General features: G+C 50.6%; 1 protein-coding gene and 1 long non-coding RNA gene across 55 annotated transcripts in view; one reads left to right on the forward strand and one right to left on the reverse strand.

Moving 5' to 3' along the window:
- TENM4 (teneurin transmembrane protein 4) overlaps positions 1 to 21,531 on the reverse strand; it is a 2,941,714-nt gene that overhangs the window by 247,503 nt on the left and 2,672,680 nt on the right. The gene's annotated exons all lie outside the window — the stretch shown is intronic.
- On the forward strand, positions 1,462 to 12,943 carry LOC110262212 (uncharacterized). Of its 5 annotated transcripts, none has more exons than XR_014814794.1 (6): positions 1,462 to 2,077; positions 3,723 to 3,818; positions 3,951 to 4,130; positions 6,549 to 6,700; positions 7,316 to 7,547; positions 11,428 to 12,943. It is a non-coding gene; the product is annotated as an uncharacterized LOC110262212 (long non-coding RNA). The 5 variants fall into 5 exon arrangements; XR_014814791.1 differs by having other exon boundaries at positions 1,863 to 2,077; positions 3,542 to 3,818; XR_014814792.1 differs by having other exon boundaries at positions 1,865 to 2,077; positions 3,542 to 3,818; positions 6,603 to 6,700.

A 21,531-nucleotide genomic window follows, 5' to 3' on the forward strand; every position in this document is an offset into this window, starting at 1 on the left:
CTCCCTGTCTTCAAAGACGTGGGCTCCTTTCTGCGTCAGGCAAGCCTCTCGGAGCAAACCTGGGGGCCACTCTCTCCTGGGTTCAGGGTGGTCCCCGAGGAGAGGGCCCCTGGCATTGCTCCATCATCGGCAATGCGGGACAGGCCTGCTGTGGTGTGCAGGGACTTGCTGAGTTTCAAGATGAGGATGAGCCCTGGCCTTGACAAAGAGCTGGTGTCTGGGGGACGGATGTAAAGGAACACATGGGGTCTCCCAGACCGAGGTTCAGACGTGGCTCCGCCTCTGACAAGCTGCAAGTCACCCAAGTTCTCTGCAGCTCTAATTACCTATAAAATGACTATATGACAGTCACGTAAGGCAAGGAGGGAGGGGGGAGGGCTACTGTGGATCGAATACACACGGATCCAAAGACGGAAACAAACAAGGTCGCGGGGAGTGAGCGGACACAGGGAAAGTGCTCGCCTCGACGGCTGTCACATAGAGAGAGGTCCACAAGCACTGGCTCCCAGAATCCCTGTTAGCCTGGAACTGCGGCCCCTGGAGCTCCACGGAGCGCAGAATGGGCTGCCAGCTGGACAGTCCGGGTTGGGCAAAGGTTCATGACTAGTGACATGGGCCCTGTGTCTAATGGGTATTCTAGACAGAGGATATGTGGAGGCCCAGAGCCTGAGTGAGTGAAGCGGGCACGGGGTTGGCACGGGCACTTCTGGAGGTAGTGTGGGGTGGCTGTGAGGGGACAGTGCAGGAGGTCAGCTGGAGACACTGGGAGCAGGCCTGGGTGGTGGTGGCTGCCTAGAGATGCTAAACCAAAGAACTCGGCCTTTATCTGTTGGGGGTGGGGGAGGGGGGGTATGCACTCCAGAGGGGCTTTGAGCAGGGAGGGCCATGAGCACGCGGGCATTTGAGGCAGATTCCCGGTGCCCACATGCAGGATGGAGCAGGCTGCAGGCAGGACCCAGACAGACTGTGGGTGCCTGATGGCTACAAAGACCCCAGGAGAGCACGTCATTATCCTGTTACAAGAGCACATTCACAAGCAAAAGGCATAAACTTCCAGGGTTTTGGCCCCGGCCAAGAATCCAAATGCGTCAACAGCCCTGCGATCCAGGCCAGCGCCGGCTCTGCGAGAGGGTACCAGGCTGGGCGCCCACCTCCAACCCCGAGCACCAGCCGCCAGGCGCCCGAAGGTCTCCTGGCTGCGGAGTAAACGACGGCCCGGCGTGCGCTGTAGTCATTAATCGGGCCCTAAAGATTGTCAGATATGAAGGATGATGGTATTTAATTATCATAAAACACAGAAACTCCAGCCGCCTGGGAATGCCAAGAGAAAGAGTGATTTGGCTTCCATTAAAATGCCATCGACTACCACGGACTCGGGATGGTGATATAGCAGTGCTGAGAGCTTAGCTAATGAACCTTGGCCTCCACGACCAATTTAGAGAGCCCGGCAAGCTCTCTGTCACCACAGTCGGCAGCCGGGGTCTGAGGGCCTGACTTCCAGACTCTGTTCTGCCTCCTTCAGGCTGTGTGATCTCGGACGATGGATGGAACCTCTCTGAGATGTGGCTTTTTCACTCGTCAAATGGCTACGGAAGCACCTCACTCCCTGGAGGGTCCTGGGGAAGGTCGGAGACAACTACCAGCGTTATTCTTCTGGCCTCAGAATGAATAAAAACAGGGACGTCCAAGTGGGAACCACCGGGTCTGAGCCTGAGGCCAGAGGCTGCACGTGCGGGCTGCTTCCTCCCGAACCCATGCTTTCTGTGTGTCTTCACTGCTGTGCTGTTGGTTCTCGGTCACGGCCAACGTGCAGGGATTCCAAAGGGCGCTCAGGGATGGGGCGTGCCCCCGGAGGCCGGGCTGCAGACCAGGGCTTCCTGAGGCTCCCCGCCCAGTGCTGTGCTTGTGATGAGGAGTAAGAAAGCGCACCCCAAGGTCACAGTCTGGGTGCACCTGCCCCTGGCTCATTCCTTCGGGGCAGAACTGAGGGGCACGCACAGCCTGTCACAGTGCACGTGCGGGAACCAGTAATGAAGAGACAGCGTCTGAACCTAATGCAAAAGCCTTCTTGCATATGGTGAGTGATTTTCCAAACAGGACTGTCTGGAAATGGGGAAGGGGCTGTTTTCTGATTGTTACAGGGAAAGCACACCTGGTATTTGGTGGGTGGGGGCCGGGAAAGCCGGACCCGATGATCCCAAGAGGCAGCGGTTGGTCTAGTCCTAGTTCGTCTCGGATGGCAAACAGCTAATGCAAGAGTTTATTCCGTTTGCCTCCACCCTTGACCCCAGGTTCAATCACTCTCTGTCATGGGAGGTGATCACTAAGGACTGTGTCACCTGGGCTCCCTGGCCCCCTGGCTTCGACAGGGTTGGCTAACTGTTCGCATAGTGGGACACTGATGTGGGGTGGTAAGGTCACCTGCAGCCCCCTCCTCTGCAGCCCTGCTTCAGGGAAGTCGTCTCAGGCAGCAGCTGCATCCCAGTCGTTTCTCAGAAGAGGAAGACCTTGAACTAAGTGTTGAAGTGGAGACAGGGCGGAGGTGTATAAAGGGGAGGGAGCAGGCCTTCTTGGCAGGGGGCTGTGTCAGCAAAGGCCCCCAGGCTGAGAGAGACAGGCCCCTTAAGGCAGCAGGATGCCGTGGAGACAGGGACACAGGGAGTGGAGAGCTGTGAGGGGGAGGCTGGAGCCCGCCTTTAAGAGCCGGCAGCCAGAGGGACAGCTTTTTTTTTTTTTTTTTTTTGGTCTTTTTGCCTTTTCTAGGGCCGCTCCCGCGGCATATGGAGGGTCCCAGGCTAGGGATTGAATCAGAGCTGTAGCCACCAGCCTGTGCCAGAGCCACAGCAACACAGGATCTGAGCCGAGTCTGTAACCTACACCACAGCTCACGGCAACGCCAGATCCTCAACCCACTGAACAAGGCCAGGGATCGAAGCCACAACCTCATGGGTTCCTGGTCGGATTCGTTAACCACTGTGCCACGGCAGGAATTCCCAGAGGGACCGCTTTAAGGGTGTCAAAGGGCTCACTCCATCTCCCAGCCTTTTAAAACCAAACCTTAGAGTAGTCATGGGAGTGAACCAGAATGCTCAGGCTTCGTTCAAATGTGCGAGGAACTCTGTGACCAGCAGTGGATGCTCTCCTAGGGTGGGCGAGGGGAGGGGCACGCTCCGACCAGACAGTTGGGGGAACAGCAGAGTGTCAGAGTCTCTGTTAGAGGCGGGAACAGCCTCACTCTCTGGTCCCAAGGTCATGGTAATTGACAGACAAATAAGCCGAGAGCGGGAAAAGCTGCCCGTTCCAAGAGTGTGTATGAACAACTTGGCAGGACCACCATCTGAACCTGGGAGAACTATCTCCCCACGTATGTTTAGTCAAACCTCATTCCTGCATGTGCCCCTCTCAGCTGCTGACTGCTGCGTGACCTTGGGCAAGGCAGTTAACCTCTCTGAGCTCCAGTTTCCCCAAGTGACAAACAAGAGGAGGAGGTGGTAGGGGTCCCCTCTAATTCTAAAATCAAGGCTGTTATCATTCTTCCCAGATGAACCTGGGATATTGGTTAATGACCAGCTGCTGGTGAAAGCTGGGCACAGCAAGTCGTGGACTGGACTCTGCCGTGTGATGGGCACCAAGGAGGCAAAAAGATGGACAAGAAGGAAAAGAAACATGGGTTTTTGTCCTCCCGCCCTCTCTGCTCCCTTGCTTTCCTTCCTTCCCCAAAGGTCACTCTCTACAGGCCTCGCTCTTGACACCGGAGACCCAGAGATGGAGTAGACAAAGCCCCCGCCTGTCAAATCTGAACCGACTGCTTGGAAAAGGTTGTCTGCCGCCACCGGGGACCTTTTCTGGGTACATGGCTTTCCCCCGACTTAAAGCTGTGTCCACCGCAGGGCAGAACTTGTCCTGGGAAAGCTTTGTGCTTGTCAAGTAAGTTTTCTTTCCTTCCACAGTCACCTTCCTGCCCTTTTCAAAAAAGGGCTGACCCAGAAACGGTGAGGTCAAGTCCCAAATCAACAAGAAACCTTGTGTGTGCGTGAGTGTCGGAGGTGGGATTCTGCTCTGCAGGACGCTGCAGTGGGCTGGAGCAGCCCAGGAAGCCCATGGAAACGGAGTGGGCTGCATTCACAGAGGTAATGCACTGGGCATGAGGGCGGTAATGGTCGGGCTGGCCGATCAGCTGGAGGGGCCCGGAGGAGGGACCCGCATTGGGGGTTATGTCCGTGCTCTAGGGGCTGATCCTCCCGGGCGGGGGTCTCTGCACCTGGTTAGTGCTTTCCTCGGCTTCCTTGGATGGGGAGGGGTTTAGCAACTGTGCTCCTCTGGGGGTGAGTGAAGGACCGATGCTTTAGCCTGGGACGGAGATGCGTCAGGGGAAAGGCGTAAAGAAAGAGCCTGTGGCTGGGAGTCCAGCTGAAACACACCACATGCCTCACGACTAGTTTTCCAAGTCTCATCACTTATGCCGCCCAATTCATAGCTAGGAAATTAAACACCCAATTACGTGGTGCAGTTCAGAGTCTTACGATGAAGCCCTGTTCTCAGATTTGTCATTAACTCACACTGGGACTTTGGGAAACTCCCTTCCCCTCCCTGGGCCTCCATGTGTCTGAAAAAGGAGGTTCCTTTATTTTATAGATGATCTCCTGAGGTTCCTTCCAGACGCTGAGTCTGATTGCTCAGGGCTTCCCTTGTTCCTCTCAGGGAATTTTCTGGAAAGAAGGTAATCGGAAAAGCACTACGGATGCATTCAAACAGCCAAAGGGTGGAGGAAGGACAAATCGGAGGAAGGACAAATCCACTCTGTGTGGCTCTTTAGGAGGAAGAATCAGGGCCAAGGGCAGGAGGTTACCCAGAAGGAGCAGTTCAAGTCCAGGGAACCCTTCTATGTGCCAAGCTCTACAATGCGCTACCTCTCAAAACAATCAATGCCGTGGTTTTGAGTAACTAGCCTGTTGTCACTGCTGTGGCTTGGATTACTGCTATGGCTCTGGTGGATCTTTGGCCCAAGAACTTCTGTATGCTGCAGGCACGGCCAAAAAAAAAAAAAGAAAGGAAAAAGAAAAAAAAAAAAGGAAAAAGAAAAAAAAAAGTGGCCATCTACAAAGCAGAAACAGACTCACAGACAGAGAGAGTGTGGGGGCAGGGGGTTAGCAAGTGGGATGGACAGGGAGTTTGGGGTTAGTAGATGCAAACTCTTACATTTAGAATGGACAAGCAGTGAGGTCCTACTGCACAGCGCAGGGAACTATATCCAGTCTCTTGGGATAGACCATGACGGAAGATAACATGAGAAAGGGAATGTATATATATGTATGACTGAGTCACTTTGCTGTATAGCAGACATTGTTACAACACTGTAAATCAATTATACTTTAAAGCAAAAAACTAACTGTAAAGTAAAGCAAAAAATACACACACACACACACACACACACACACACACACACGCATGGCCTATTATAAAGAATTACAGTATATCCACTACCAAGAGTGGCTAATTCAATTAAGAATGGACATTAAAAAATTGAAGTTAAAACAATGTTCTGGTTGGAAAAGGGTAAAAAAAAGTGGCCTCTGTCTCTTCTCTGAACTTGAAGCCTCTGCCACACTAATGGCTTCCTGCTCCCCATCCCCCAATCAGCCCCCATCCTGTGATCCTGATCTCAGTGTCACTGGCTGCTGCCAGCACCCCGCCCTCGTCATAGCAGGTGGCTGGGAATCTCCACGGCTGTTCTTTTTCGGGTTCAGCAGCTCAGCCATGACGACAAGGGTGCTGGCTTTCCCCTTCCACTTCTCTGTGGAATCCTCACCACCCCCGTAGTCACTGCCTCAGGTCAGACTCTCAGCAGCCGACACCTGAGCCAGGGCCATAGCTGACACTGGGGTCCCAGCCCCCAGGCTCACCCTCCGTCCCGTTCACAACCTCCATCAGCTGAAACGAACTTCCTAAAGGAGAATAATCATGTCGCTCCCCTGCCATAACGCCTTCCAGGCTCCCCACTGCCCGGAGGATGAGGCCCCGGCCCAGTGCTCCAGGGCTGCACCTGGAGCTCTCCATTCCCTCTGAAGGAGGTGCCAAGGTTCCCAGGCTAATTATAAACCGCTGGTGAAACGGCTCACTGCGTGCCATTTCCTTCTGCACGGAAGGCAAGGCGTTCTTCATTCCTTTACCTGGTTAACTCAGATTAGCAATTACCTTCTCCAGGAAGGTAATTGCTAATCTGAGTAACCCTGCACCCCCACACCACCCCCTGCCCAGTTTGGGTTCGAAGCTCCTCTTCTGGGCTCTTCTAGCCCCCATGGCTCACCCTAAGTTATGATCCCTTGTTTGTATATCCGCCTCTTCTACCAGCCTGTGTGTGCCAAGGGCAGAGGTCTTATCTTAATTCATCACAGGCTGTGAGGCCAGAACATGACTCCTCTCTCTGGGGCACCCAGCAGGCCCCCAGGTGCTGCCCCCGGTTCTTGAGGGGCATGGGGCAGGGTGGGGTCCCTGAGCATCCTGACCGTTCTCTTCAAACTTGACCTGATGCTTTCCAAACTACACAGGTTAGACAGCTGACTGCTAAGATGGGCATACACTCTTTACATTTTCATCGACAGTTGAAGAAGCCACGCCAAGGAACTCAAGACGGTGAATCTCAAGGATCCCACAGGGAAGAGCCTGTTTTGTTGAAACCGACATTAGCAGTGAAGGGCAGGTACTTTATCAGATGGTTTTCCTTATTCTGCCCCCCACCCCCATGGCATGGGCCTTGCAGGAGGCTAAAGAGCACACAGAGGGAGAGGTGAATTCTCATCCGTCACATTCACAGCCGCTTTCTCCTGGAAGAGATGCCTAGATGAAGCGGCAGGTTGCTGGGACCCAGAGAGCATCTGTGTGTGGTTTAGGTGCCCTGGCTGAGACTCAAGCTGCCTTGGGTTCAATGCCACGTCCTCCTCTTACACACTGGGACACGCTACACATCTTTTTGGGACCCCAGTTTCATGCCACTGTGGCCAGAAGGGTTAGTGCTGAGTTGGGGGGAACTGAGTTTGAAACCAGGTCCTACCACTTACTGGCTCTAGGGCTCTGGGTGAGTTTTTAACCTCTGCAAACCCTGCTTTCTCCATCTGTAAAGTGGGGATGATAGCACCAGCTGCTTCCTAGTGTTGGTTCGGGGGGTGAGCGAGACAGGGCACCTAGGGTCCTGGGCAAAGGACTGGCAAATAGAAGGACTAAGCTGAGCTTCGCTATGTGTCCCTCGCATCGAATCACACTCCCCTTGGGCCGTGGGGTCTGCGAGGGCAGAGATCTGATCTGTCTTTTCTCCTAGGGCTTGGTCTTGCCGAAACCTGCAGCTGCCTTCCCTCGAGAGGCTATTACGCTGTCAGCAAGTGCTGGACGAATGAAATGCATGAATGCCTTGCCCAGGCAGTGTCTTCAGGCCTAGGCACCGGGAGGCTGTCATCCAGAAGGAGAATGATGCTAAGCAGGGCTCAGGAAGGTTTCCTCATTTCACCTTCGGAGCAAGACGAAAGGCGGATTCTGACTCCCCCAGTTTACAGGTGTGGAAACTGAGCTTCACTAATTCGCCATGCCTTTGCCTATGACTTTCTCGGATGGGACATCTCAGGCCTCAGCATTCAGGGCAACTTTATGAAACCTCTCGAGGTCACACCACTAGCCAAGATTCCATGTACTGAGTCGTTTATCACATGCAAAACCTCTCGTAGGTTTTTGTTTTGACTGAAAACCAACCATGTCAATAGTTATGTGGATGAGGTGTTTTGGGGACCACAAAAGCGTCCCTGTTTGATGGCACCAGAACAACAACCCTAAGAGGCAGGTGTTATTATCCTTTCACACGTGCAGAAACTGAGGCGGCAGATCCTCGTAGCAGGGACCTAAGCCAGAGCCCTCCCAGCCTCTAGAAGCTGCACGCAAACAAATAGCTCCCACCTCGGCCAAAGAGCACCCACCCAAACCCAGCAGGTCATAAGGTGGCATGAGCCCTTTGCCCGCGTGATCTTGACTTTCTTCCTCAGGCCATAAAAGGCCCCACTTAGGGGAAAAGGCAGAGGGCTTCCAACTAATTATACTATCAGAGAGATGCTTTCCATCATTTATGACACGATCACATGTGGCTTTTCCTTTTGATATGAGCTCAGGAGATCTTAAGCAGGTATGCCATCCATCAATGTCCATGAGCCAAGTCATACTAGGAACAGATAAAAGGAATCTGTCTGCCTGAAGTCCTCTGCAGAGTGTCCGGCTCAATCCCCAGGCTGCAGAAATGTAATAATTGTACCGATAATGGCCTCGAGGTATTAAAGCCTTACTGGGCCGCCAGTTTCGCTGCTAAGCATCCCTAACACACCTTCCCCCACTCCCTCTTCCCAAGAGTCCTCTGAGGCAGGTGTAAGAGGAACACAAGGCAGTGGGGCGGGAGTGTGGGCTCTAGAGCGAGAGCGGCCTGGGTTTGAATCCTGGCTCTACCACGTGCCAGAGGGGTGGCTGTGCTCAAGTTAACTTAGCTCTCCTTGTGCCCGTCTTCCCTGACTTGGCGTGTGGAGATAATACTCGTGGAGCGGCTGAGGGGGTTCATGCAAAGCGCTAAGAGCACTCATGGCACACGGCACGTACTCACTAAATGCTAGCGATCGTTATGTCTGTTCTACTGATGAGGAAGCTGAGGCTCAGAGGGAGAATCTGCTCATGCTCCATAGCTGCTCGGTGCCAAGACTGGAATTCAGAGGTAACTTCAACGCCCATGCTCTTAACGGCCCTGGCATACTTTCTACACTTCACCCTACGGTATTCCATAAACGGTAGTATTCTTAGCAGTAGTATTACTACTTGAGAACGCGTGCTCTAAGTGCTGTGCTCCTGGTCAGTGCCCTCCCAAGATGACCGACCCCCAGCTCCTGCCCTTTCTCTTCCACGGCATCACATGCAGCTTGCAGGGCAAGTCCCCATAGCAAGGGCATAGACGGCGCCAACTTCATCTCGATGCAAAAAGTGTACAGTCTGTGGGCACCACCTGGGCTCCTTCCCCAAGTTAATTCTTTTCTCTCAGCTGTGGAATATTTTATTTTGCCAATTTCAGAATCTACTTATGTTAAAAAAGAAAGGGAGAGAAATCCAATCAGCCTAGCTCAGGTTTGCGAAACAAATAATGCAGCCAGCACAGAACCTTAATCAGTTATATTCATAACCTGGGTGATCACTGCTCTGCCTAATTTCTACAGCCTGGGGCCTCCTACAGAAAATGTCTCTTGACAATACAGCATGCAAGGCAGAGGCTCGCTGGCACTGCTGAGGGGGTGCAGAACTCCAGGCTTGGAATCTTGATGAATCTGAAGCAAACCTGGATTGGGAGGCATGGCCCCCTGGAATCCACCCCCACCTTAAAACGGTCATACTACATTTTCTTTCCCTTTTTTTTTTTTTTGGTCTTTTTAGGGCTGCATCTGAGGCATATGGAGGTTCCCAGGCTAAGGGTCGAATCGGAGCTGCAGCTGCTGGCCTATACCACAGCCACAGTAACGCGGGATCCTAGCTGTATCTGCAACCTACACCACAGCTCATGGCAACGCTGGATCCTTGTCCCACTGAGCGAGGCCAGGGATTGAACCTGCATCCCCACAGATACTAGTCGAGTTTGTTAACACTGAGCCATGACAGGAACTCCTCTTTAAATAATAATAATAATAATAATAATAAGGAAATGGAAGAAATAAACTTTTACCTGGCTGCTTCTTTTGTTTTCTGGAAGAAATAAAGAAGAAAGGCCAAGCTTAGTGCCCTGGAGAGGATGGATAAGTGATTCAGGGTCTGACTGACATGGGTTTGAATTCTGGCCCGGCCAATAGCTAGCTGTGTGACCTAGACAAATTATTTAACCTCTCTGAGAACATCTGCAACATAAAGAGAATTGTACCTACTCACAGATGGAAAATTAAGTGAGAGAAGAGTGAGTTTCCTACTAGACTGTGAGCTTTGTATTCCCAACACTTAGCACGACTTTATTCTTAAGTTGCATATAAATGCTTCCTGATTGTGCTTACAGTCCTAATGTTCACTGTTTACTGAGTGACTACTGTGTGCAGGGACCATGCTCAACTTTTTACATGCACGATCTTATTTTATCCTAAAAATAACGTTGCAAAGCATGCATTATCATCTCTCTTCCAGCTCTGAGACAACTGAGGCTCCGAAAAGTTAGGAGACTTGTTCAGAATCATGCAAGTAAGAGGGGAGCCATGCGAAAACCACAGAGGCAGAGCCAGGACCCACACCCGGGCCTGCAGACTCTACTTCTCTGGCCCGCCCCCTCTTTCCACAGCACCCATCAAACGTCACGCACAGCACATTCTCAAGGAGAGTCATTTCCCCTTTCTTTCTCCTTCTGACCTCTTGTGTTTTGGGATTGCTTGGGGGAACTCAGAAATCAGAGTACTATTTCAGGATATTTAGAGGGGCTTAGTCATCATTTTCAACCAACATCTGCTGAACATTTGCAGCAGGCTTACTCTGGGTTCCCGGGCAGACACGTCCATCCTTGCTGTGGCTTCCCAGACTCCTGAGTCTAACTCTCCTGAGGGACCTGGGGGCAGGGAAGGTGCCCACGCAGGTGCTCGGTGCGTCTGATTCTGCCTATTTGTGCCCTGCCCATCGTCCCAGGTGGCAGGGGTAGGCCTGCACCCTAGTTCTAGCCCTGCCCTGATCTCGCTGGCACAGGTCCAATCACCCACCTCTCTGGGTCTCAGTTCCTCCGTGTGTGACTAGAGAGCATTAGACCTGATTCATTTGCTCAGCAAATATTTCTGTCGGTTGTTTCCAAAGTCTCCGAGAATCGTACTAATAGTTCCCTCCCAATTACCCTATGTTTGAAAATAACTTTTGCTTCATACAAGCTATATTCATTAACTAACCATTAACTGCTTTCCCATTTTTAATCAAACACTTGTAAAGCTGTTGATCAGAATTTCTGATAGGACCAAGAGGATTCGGTGAATGGATCCCGAGTACCTGGCTCACGGCTGACGTGCAGGAGGCCCTGTGTGTCCTAAGTGAATGAATGGCTGGCTGGCTGGAAGAATGGATGGATGCCTGGTGCTAAGGAGAAGGGCACTAAATGGTGGGAACATACAGAGTCAGAGAGAGCTTCCCTCAGTGCCAGCTCTGCCATTCACAAGCTGTTTGATCTTAGCGAGCTCACTCCTCACTAAGGCTCAACCTTCCCACCTATGAAAGGCAGACAGGTCTGTCTTACAGGAATGCTGTGAAGCTGATTAATCATAATAACAATTATGGACAAAACAGCAGCTAACACACATACAATGCACAGTATATGCCAGGCACTAGTCTAAATGCTTTATACATATTAACCCAATTTCATGATAAGCCTATGAGGTAGTTACTATTATTATTTCTGTTCTATAGATGGGGAAACCGTAGCATGAGCAAGATGTTATGTAACTTGCCCAAGGACATACATGCGTGATGGAGACAGAACCGAAGCCCAGGCAGTTCTGGGTGAGCTTTGTGCAATGACGGCGCCTGTGTGTCCACCTGATCGCTACTGGCCCAGCGACAGCAACGGGGATGGAGCATGCGGTGCTGTCAGATACGGACTCTGCTGGGGACTGGACCACAAGGACCTTAGCGAATTCGAGGAAAATGAGTCCGGTGCTGTCCATTTAACCTCTGTTTCTGGAAGACAAGGAGAATTCCTCTTGCTCAAGGCTGTTTCTATCCACCATGCCTTTGCCTCTTTAGGGTCACTATGTGACTTTTGCCTGCCTGGCATTTCTTCTGATGATAGGAATTCTCTCTTTGTTTGGGGGAACCCTACTCTCAACCTCTGAATTTGGATGGGCCTGGCTTCCTGGAGGCCAAGGACAGCATCTCCATTCCTCTGTCCAGGGTGTTTGATTCAGGCAGGGACATGTGACCTTGGACTATGGGCAAAGAGGCACTGTCTTTTCCCTGGGTTTACAGAGCTGGCAGCATCCAAGCCCGGTGGGTCCCTCTGTCATCAGATGGGGAATGCCTGCATGACTATGAGGTTAAACAAAGAGAAACAGAGTCAAGAGACAGAGAAAGAGACTCATGGAGATGTTATTTGGATGCCTGGATCTAGCTACACTGCTAGGGAAATGACCCCCTGGACTTTTTAGTTCTATCACTCATTCACATTTTCTCTTCTTATAAAAAGCACTTGGAGTTGGGTTTCTAGCCTTTACAGCTGGGAGTCCTGTCCAAACCACTCTGACTGCTTACTCTGCCTGGAGTTCCTCTCCTGGTCCCCTCCCCAATCCATGAGGTTGAAACTCAACTCAGAGACGGCATGAGCCCAACGTTCACTGCAGCACTATTGACAATAGCCAAGACGTGGAAGCAACCTAAATGCCCACTGACAGATGCGTGGGTAAAGATGACATGGTACATTTATATAATGGAATATTACTCAGCCTTGCAAAAAAGAATGTAGTAATGCTATTTGCAACAACATGGATGGACAGGGAGATCATCATAATAAGCGAAGGAAGCCGTAGAAAGGCAAATATCATATGATATCACTTACATGTGGAATCCTTAAAAAAATATATTACAGATGAACCTATATACAAAACAGAAATAGACTCCTAGGCATAGAAAACAAATTTATGGTTACCAAAGGGGAAAGTGTGTGTGTGTGTGGGGGGGGTAAATTAGGCATTTGGGATTAACATATACACACTACTATATATAAAACAGATAACCAACAAAGACCTGTTGTAGAGCATAGGGAACTATACTCAATATTCTGTAATAACTTAGAAGAGAAAAAATATGAAAAAAATGTATGTAGAACTGAATCACTTTGTTGTACACTTGAAACTAATACAACACTGTACATCAACTACACCCCGATAAACAAAAGAAAAAATACATTAAAAGGCCCTTGCATCATCTTCAGATACCCCTGGTCACGCTCTTCTTTGGCCCCGCGAACCGCAGCGGCCGTGTGTCTGCACTTGCACACGCAGGACACTAATGTGTGTGCCTGCACGTGTCCCCCACCACCCGGGAGCCCGAGGTGGCTTCACCTCCTGCGCTCTGCACCTAGCCCAGGGCCTGCCCCATGTAGGTGCCTACGCTCTGATATCACCGACGGGGAAGCAAATGATCGCACACGTTCTAATTAGAAAAGAACGCTCCACAGCTATAAAGGCTGGCCGTTTCTACCTCATGAGAAATGCTGTAATGGTTTGTGGCTCTTCAGTAATGAGAGAGCGTCCGCATCCAGGTGGCAGACCGTGACCCCTGTGGAAACGCGAGCAGCTGCGGTGCTGGGCCTGGGGGCGGGGAAGGGCCATCCGCCGGGCCCAGGACCAGAGATCCGGCCATGTTCACGTTCACGTTCGCGTCCTCGCACTACATCACTCATGGACACTGTTACTGATCACGCCCACTCTCACTGATTTCTCTTTTCTCCCTGAGAACGACCTCAACGCTCCCTAATCTAATGACCGAAATTAGGCGAAAGCAGCCATCTGATGCATGTTAGGCATCGCCCCAGAAAGGAAGTCATCAAACAAGATATTACGCAAAACCTTTTAATGTCTCCATTCTCTTAACTGCCCATGCAAATCAGATCGAACAATTCCAAATGGAGAAAAATACGCTCGAGGCTGTGGCTGCGAAGACCCTTCCTGTGTCGGGCCAATCGGAGAAGGCATCCCTGTGCGGGCCTGTCTGTCCTCATCAGCCAAGGCTGAGCCTCCCGTGTGCCACGAGCAAGGTGCTTTACATGTATGTCCTCGACCTGGGTTCCAGCGCTGTGACGTTTCTTATCACTATCATCCTCATTTCCCCAAAGGGGAAACTGAGGCTCAGAGAAGTGAAGGGGTTAGCCTGAAGTGACCCAGCCAATGGTGGGTTCAAACCTAGGACCAGCTCCGCTCTACAAGCACAGGCTCTTTCTACCTCTCCCCACTGCACCCCACCCCCCAACTGCCAATGTATGTCGAAGAGATGCAGTAACACTGGGAACAGCTAGTGCTGGGGCTCCTGGCAGGTGTGTGACGTGTCAGTTCCATCTATAGGCTGGCGTCTCCTAAGCCTCTATAGGAATAGGGGAGATGCCTCATTCTGCCGTATCTGGTGACTCAGCAGATAGCTCGGCTCCCTCGAGCTGAGGTCTGAGCAAGGAAGGCCAAGTCACAGTGACTCATGTCCAGTGATAAGTGGATTGTCCCCAAAGGAACTATACATCTGTTTCTCCCTCTCTAGAACTCAAAGGTGGCATTTAGGAGTATTCATCCCCCCCATTTATTTATTTTTTTAATGGTCATCCTTGGGCACTTGGAAGTTCCCAGGCTAGGGGTCAAATCAAAGCCACAGCCACAGCAACGTGGGATCCGAGCCATATCTGCGACCTACACCACAGCTCATGGCAATGCCGGATCCTTCACCCACTGAGCGAGGCCAGGGATTGAACCCGCATCCTCATGGATCCTAGCTGGGTTCCCTTCTGCTGCGCCCCACGGGGAACTCCCTCATTTAGGAGCATTTCTAAACTCAAAAGCCTCCATGAAGATAGAGTCTGACTACCCCCTTCACACACTTGAAGTCTGAGCTATAATTAAGCACGTACCCTCTGACTCTCCGTGTTTGGCTTGTTGGAGCCCATCAGGCAGCCTAGCACGGCTGTAACTCACACAGGCAGGCACTGCAGGCAGGGCCCAGGGGAGTCCCGCTCTCCCAGAGGACTCCCGGGAAAGGTCTGGAAATGGAAGGCCCAGGGCTGAGGCCAGGAGGGAGGTTTCAATGCGGGGCAGCCTGGTTTCCGGTTGACAGCTCAACGCAATTCTTGCCCCGAAACCCTCACTAGGCTGAGTCACATACTGCCTACTTCCTCTAGATCTCAGACTCTTTTGGAAGACCATGAGGTCTCCCTTGGGGTCCTTGAACCCACAGACCCTGACCACAGACCTTTGACCTCAGAGTATGGAGTCAAGTCAACCGATTCTTACGGGAACCTCCTGTGTACAGGCATGGAGCGAGGGAGAGTGAGGCCGAGTACCGGCCTAGCCATCAGAGCACTGGGTCTCCTGCAGGGGCTGGACTTGGAGACAGTGAACCCTGACGGGATGCAGCAGGGGAACTGCTGGCATTAGGGTGTATTTGCAGCATGATGGGGCTGTGAGGGACGGATGTTCTTTTGCAAAACTGGGAGAGAGGGCTGAGGAAGAGGCAATACATGTCTTCCCAGTGCCAATATGCAGCAGACATTCTGAAGAACATTTCTTTACCTGGCCTCAGAGGCAATCCCTGGAGGCCTGGAAGGATGGGTAGAATTGATTAAGAGGAAAGGAAGACTGTGTAAAGCATGCAGGACAGCTTGAGCAGAGGCAGGCGGGCAGAAAATAAAGGGAGTGTGTCTGTACCACTCCAAAGCAATTAACTAAGTCCTGCTCTCCTGATGCTTTCATGATGACAGTTCTTGTCACCTAACTCTGGCCGGGGTTTTGCCCAGCGTCTCCAGCTAGGCCGACATGGCTATATCCTTCTTTAAATCTGTTTCTCTCTGGAGCGCTCATGGTGTGCCACTGGCTGCAAAAGCTGACTTAAGTATTTCTGAGAAAAGGAAGGCTTGAAGTTCCTGTCGTGGCTCAGTGGTTAACAAATCCGACCAGGAACCATGAGGTTTCGGGTTTGATCCCTGGCCTTGCTCAGTGGGTTAAGGATCCGGTGCTGCCGTGAGCTGTGGTGTAAGTCACAGACGTGGCTCGGATCCTGCGTTGCTGTGACTCCGGCGTAGGCTACAGCTCTGATTTGACCCCTAGCCTGGGAACCTCCATATGCCGCGGGAGCGGCCCAAGAAAATGGCAAAAAGACCAAAAAAAAAAAAAAAAAAAAGAGAGAGAGAAAAGGAAGGCTACACTCCCTTGGGATGAACACTGACTCAACTGAGGCAAGAGCAACTTCCATTTCTGAGTAGCCTGTCCAAGGGCAGCTGGTGACGTCAAAAAGAAAATCCTTCACACCGTGACTCAAAGGATGGAAGTGAATGGATGTGACAGTGTGGAAAGCCTGGTCAGACGTGCGATGATGGTTCTGTAGGGATCATAGGCCCAGAGGCCGAGACTTGAGATATCAGAAAGTCAGTTCAACAAAAACGTCCTTCAAGCACCAAGTACAAGCAGCGGCACCAAGTACAAGCAGCGGCACCAGGGAGGTTCAGCGGGAGGCTCAGGATCAAGGGCAGAAGGGAGGGAGGGAGGGAGAGGGCGGCACACGGAGGGCGCGGCATCATGCCTGGCATGAAGCTGCTGCTCGAGGCATCCTCAGCATCACCACCCTGCTTATGGCCACTTCCTCGGTCCAGGGGGATCAGCTCAGCCAAGAATTCCTTTCTGAAACTGTTTTTTTTTTTTTTGGTCCTTGAGCAGCTAAGCAGCTACTACAAGCCAGGCATTGAAAGAAGCCCAGAGGACACAGTGACAAACAGGAGTGATTGATCCTCGCTCTTCAATGGAAGACACTGCAGTAAACAATTAAAAACCATGGGCAGCAGGCAGCAGGCTAAGGTCAGGGCTGGCTTTGTGGGTACGTGAGCCCTGCAGGCACGCAGGACTCCGTGCTCAGAGGGCCCCGGGCTTTGGTTGAAAGCGCTGCCACCATCGTGAAATTCTTCAAAACTTTTGAACAAAGGGCCCCTCACTTTCATCTTGCAGTGGGTCTCACAGATAATGCGGCCTGTCCTGGAGGCAGGAAAGAGTTCTGCCCTCTGGTTTCTATGCTGCCCTTTCCTCACGAGGTAGTAACAGAAGAGTCTGGGGAACTGTTGTCCACACAAGGTATCTGAGAGACTTAAGGGCAATCCCACCCCCTGGGCCAATGAGTGGTCCAGGGACAAGCACACTACAGAGCTCTGACCAGTGAACTCTGATGTGAATTCAAGGCTCGCTCCACTCTTCATGCGCCCTGCCTCACAGCTGGTCGGGGAACGCTGATGGGGAAGTTTGCTGAAAGTTTCTCGATAAATTCTTCCTTGTGTTTAATACCGAGCAACGGGAAGCCGGTCTCTTTTGCTCGTTAAATGAACGAGAAGCAGCACGTCCTCTGCGCTGCTGCCAGCAGCCATCCTACACCTGCAAGCGGAACCAGCCTCAGGATGAGAGCGCAGAAACGTGGAGTGAACCCGGGCCCTGGATGACGCTGTGGGTCACCAGAGGAGCCAACCCTGAAGCTCGCCCTACCTCTGAGCTTCCTTTGATGTGATACAATCTAGGTCCTCGTACACAGTGTTTTCTGCTAATTACAGCCTAAAGCATCTTAACTGACACGGAGTCGACCAACTTTGTTTTAAATCCTGATTCTGCCTCTTACCAACCGTACACCTTTGGGCAAGTCCCACTTTCTCTCCTCCACTGGAGAAAGAGGGCACGGAAGCACATTTTATGAGAGCAGACGGCAGCGAAGCTCAAAGGCGGTAATGCGAGTGAGGTTGTTGGGCATTGGCTGGCACACAGCAGGGGCGCAATGGATGGCAGGGATTATGATGATGATAATGCTAAGACCTAACTCTCCACCACTGCGTTTCCTGACGATGAGCTGGTTATGAGCTGAATTTCCCAACTGGTAGTAAAAGGAGCAGAAATCTTTTTTTTTTTTTAATATCTTCCTTTTGCATAAATAGCAATTTATAACTATGCTAATAAAATTTAAATGACTTGACAAGCAAATGCAATCACTTTGTACATTACAGAGGCAGTTGGTGAGCTGCCCTCTCGAAATCTGGACCTTCCCTGATCACCCATCACAGTGGGGTTTTCCTCCTTCTGGATGCTAATCGCGAGGTTCACCAACACGGGCTAAGACAGCAAAGCTGCAATTCTATGAAATGAAAAATAATTTCACACCCGTTACTAGTGATACAAACCCTAGTTTTTATTATTTAAATTAGCCTTCCAAATCTTAATTCTTACTCTGGATTACATGTTCTCCTGAATATGTTCAGCCTTTGCCACTTTCTTCCCCACCAAAGCAAAACAAAGCAAGAGGCACCCGCTGAGATCTGAGCTTCAGAGCTACATTTTGGGTGAAGAATAAATTCAAAGTCATTGGCAATGGGTGATACACAAATTCTATCCATCAGCATTTTAGCTCTTGTTACTTTTTTCAAAAGTGAGTTCCAGGGGAGCAGGGAGGAATAGTTTTCCTGTTGCACCCAACTTGGACCACTTTGTAACTGCAGAGTTCCAAGTGAATCTGGGGAAACTCCAATTGGGTGCAGCCAGAGGGATGCTTTATATCCTTCCTGACAATGTCTTGCTAGATGTGGGGAACGAAAATGCAGGAGAACTGGAGTCTGTTAGTGACTTGACAGACGCCTATCCAAATGTGGAGGCTGCCTCAAGATGGCACCAGTTATGAGGGAAAGACGGTGAGCATGCAGATGCTTTCAAACACATTTCCATGCCAGTTTGAAAGCTGTTTCTATATGGTTCTCTCTCTCACACAACCATCAGAGGATTGTTCCAGAAGGTCACTTCCCTGCCTAAAGCCCTCCCTTCCATGGATCCTTGCTGTCTTTGAGATAAAATCCAAGTAAGTTCCTTAACTTGGTACTCAAGATTCTTGAAGATCCAGTCCCTTTTACAGCCTCATCTGTCACCATAGCCCTTAGCCACACGGAACCAGTTGCAATTTCTCAAACAAGGCAATAAAAGAAAGGCAATCAACAACACCAAGAAAAATAAAAGCATGTGAGCAAGGAGAGATGCTGCACTGCTTGGCTTGGAAGCAAAAGAAATGAAAACAACAAAGCTGTATTTTAAATAAGCATAGTTATATAACCAACAACTACATATTTAACCTAAAATGATCATAACAATCACGTGAGGGTTGTGGAGAGAGGGAAAACAAGAGAGTGGGCAGGGTGGGGGGGTTCTACTGCAGGAAGTCAACAGATAATACCTAAAATTGATTAATGCAGACATGCCACCATAGGCAGCTTATTTAGAAACACGGAGGTCAAGAGCAGCGGAAACAATGAGAGAAGACATCAGCTCAGGGCTGTTACCCTCTGGAGAGTGGGCTCTGGGAGCGGGGAGGCCTGGGGCAAGGGACTGCTACTTTTCTGCAACAAACAATTTACTAAAATTTAACTTTAAAAATTTTGTGGGAGTTCCCGTTGTGGCACAGTGGTTAACGAATCCGACTAGGAACCATGAGGTTGTGGGTTCAGTCCCTGCCCTTGCTCAGTGGGTTAATGATCTGGCATTGCCGTGAGCTGTGGTGTAGGTTGCAGGCGCGGCTCGGATCCAGCGTTGCTGTGGCTCTGGTCTAGGCCAGTGGCTACAGCTCCGATTGGACCCCTAGCCTGGGAACCTCCATATGCCGTGGGAGCGGCCCAAAGAAATAGCAAAAAGACAAAAAAAAAAAAAAAAGTGCAGATCCTTGATGCTCTTGGAAAAAAAAATTTTTTTGTGTACATATTAGTGTCATTTTAAAATGATTACAAATGAAGTTTTTTTTTAAGCCATAGAGGCATAGCTTGAACACCAGGTTTGATGTTCATGCCATCCTTTGAGAAAAGACACGGTAAACAGAGCTGCAGGGTGGTATTTTACGGATCAAGATAACTTGCTTTCTTACGTGGTGAACACCAGTAATTAGGAGAATCATCTGGAATCCATCAGTGACCAGGGCTTTGGGAGGCTTGGCAAATGCTCAGTTACCTGGCTTTGCAGACGACGATTTTCTAGGTTTGGGGGATAAAGATTAAACTCTTTACAATACGGTACATGTTTGCTGCTTGCTATAAAGCATCGATATTCACCAAAATGTTTTTTTCTATGGATCGTTCACTTTTTTTTTTTCTGTGTGCAGTGCACTAGCATTCAGCGAAGCATTTGCTTTTAGTCCATGTGTGAGCATGATGTGAGACCTCCTTCACACGGATTATTTCGCTGTATATGCTCAGAGCTCATTTCTGACGGATTATCTGCTTGTGTGCATCGTGGCTACTAGCATAGCAATTGATTTAAAGCTGTTTGTAAGCGGCTGTGCGCCATTTTTTTTCTGATACATTTCCTTTGTCTACAGGGATTGCCTAGGAATTTCTTCCCGTTTAGTCTCCAAGAAAAGAAGCCAATGACCGATTACATTTATGTTTGGAAAACAAACAAAATTTGTAAAGAAACTCGCTGGCTCTACACCGCTGCCTCTCCTTAAGTAGCCTTAGAACATGGTAAGGTAAAGGATGTAAACAGAGAAAAAGTTTCTAATGATCAAAAACAAGAAGAGCGGTATCCTGGGACCAGACATCCGGAACCGACCCTGTGCGTTAAGGGCAAAGGACTCGGCGTTTTCAAGGCTTAGAAGACGCGTGTGAAGTGTTCTGCCCCCTCTGCGATCAGTGTCCTTCACATCAGGGAACCACCACGTCGAGGCACAGAACCTACCTGAGAGGTGGTGCACAGACTCAGCTCTCTCCCTTCCATCCCAGAAGGAAGGGAAAACAAGTCCTGCTCGCTCTCTCAATCACATTTAATTGAAAGCAACCTGCAGTGACAGCCAGAGCTTTCATTTCCACCTTCCTGAGCTCCCTGAAGCCCCTCCCAGGCAACAGGCTGCTGCCATCTACGAGCAGGGTCCTGCGGTGGGTTCCCTGAGGCTGGCCGCATGGTCGCCAGCCACCCCCAGGCCTCTGCTTCCTCAGCCTCCACTTGCTGAGGCTCCAGGACCCTCCGAAGAGAGCAGCCCCAGGGCCTTCTGGCTCTTTGTCGAGAGCCAGCCCTTCCATCTGCTGAAGCTGCAGGCCTTGCGACCCAGTCCAGGAAGGAGACTGGGAGGCCCCAGGAAGAAGTGAGGTCTGCAGCTGAGCCTGTCCCCCCACCTTGCTGGCAAGTTTCAAGAGGACAACGCTGTGCCTTAAGAAGCCAAGAAGGCTTTTCTCCTAGCCTGGGAGGAAAAACACCAAGGTGCCACTAATAAGTAACAACTCACAACTACTAGGGCACACAAAGCTACAACAATTAAAATGCCGTGCAAATAGTTCCAAACTCTGCAAGGGGCTTGACAGCATAGATTCAGAGCCTTGAACTGTATCTCAGAGAACCTGAGGACTCACTATCACAAAGGAGTGCAAGTGGGGGTTCCAGTGTGGGCTTTGGAATCAGATCCACATGCGTTCAAATTCCACCTCTTCTGTGCGGTGACTGCGGGACTCGGTACCTACGGCATAACTTCCATGACGAAAGTGAATTCTGTTTCCCACATAATTCAGGGAAATAAGTAAACCCAGTACATAATTATGTGATAAATTATTGTGGGAAGGATTAAATGAGGAAACACACGAGATGTACACAGCACAAGGCCAGGCACCCAGGAGGGAGCGCCGGCTGAACGGAACGGGCTTTGGGCTGAGGCCAGCTGGATGCAAACCAAGGTTCCATCACGTAGGAGGTGAAAACTCTGTCACGTTCCTCAAGGGCAGGTCGGAGAGAAGGGCTGCCTCACCGGGTAAGGTGGTTTGAGGCACTTCCTAGT

Source organism: Sus scrofa, chromosome 9, assembly GCF_054392235.1.
Source record: "Sus scrofa isolate SSC_HxYL_T2T_F1_AM1 chromosome 9, Sscrofa_HxYL_maternal_Yorkshire_Landrace_v2.0, whole genome shotgun sequence".
In the NCBI taxonomy this organism is placed as follows: domain Eukaryota; kingdom Metazoa; phylum Chordata; class Mammalia; order Artiodactyla; family Suidae; genus Sus; species Sus scrofa.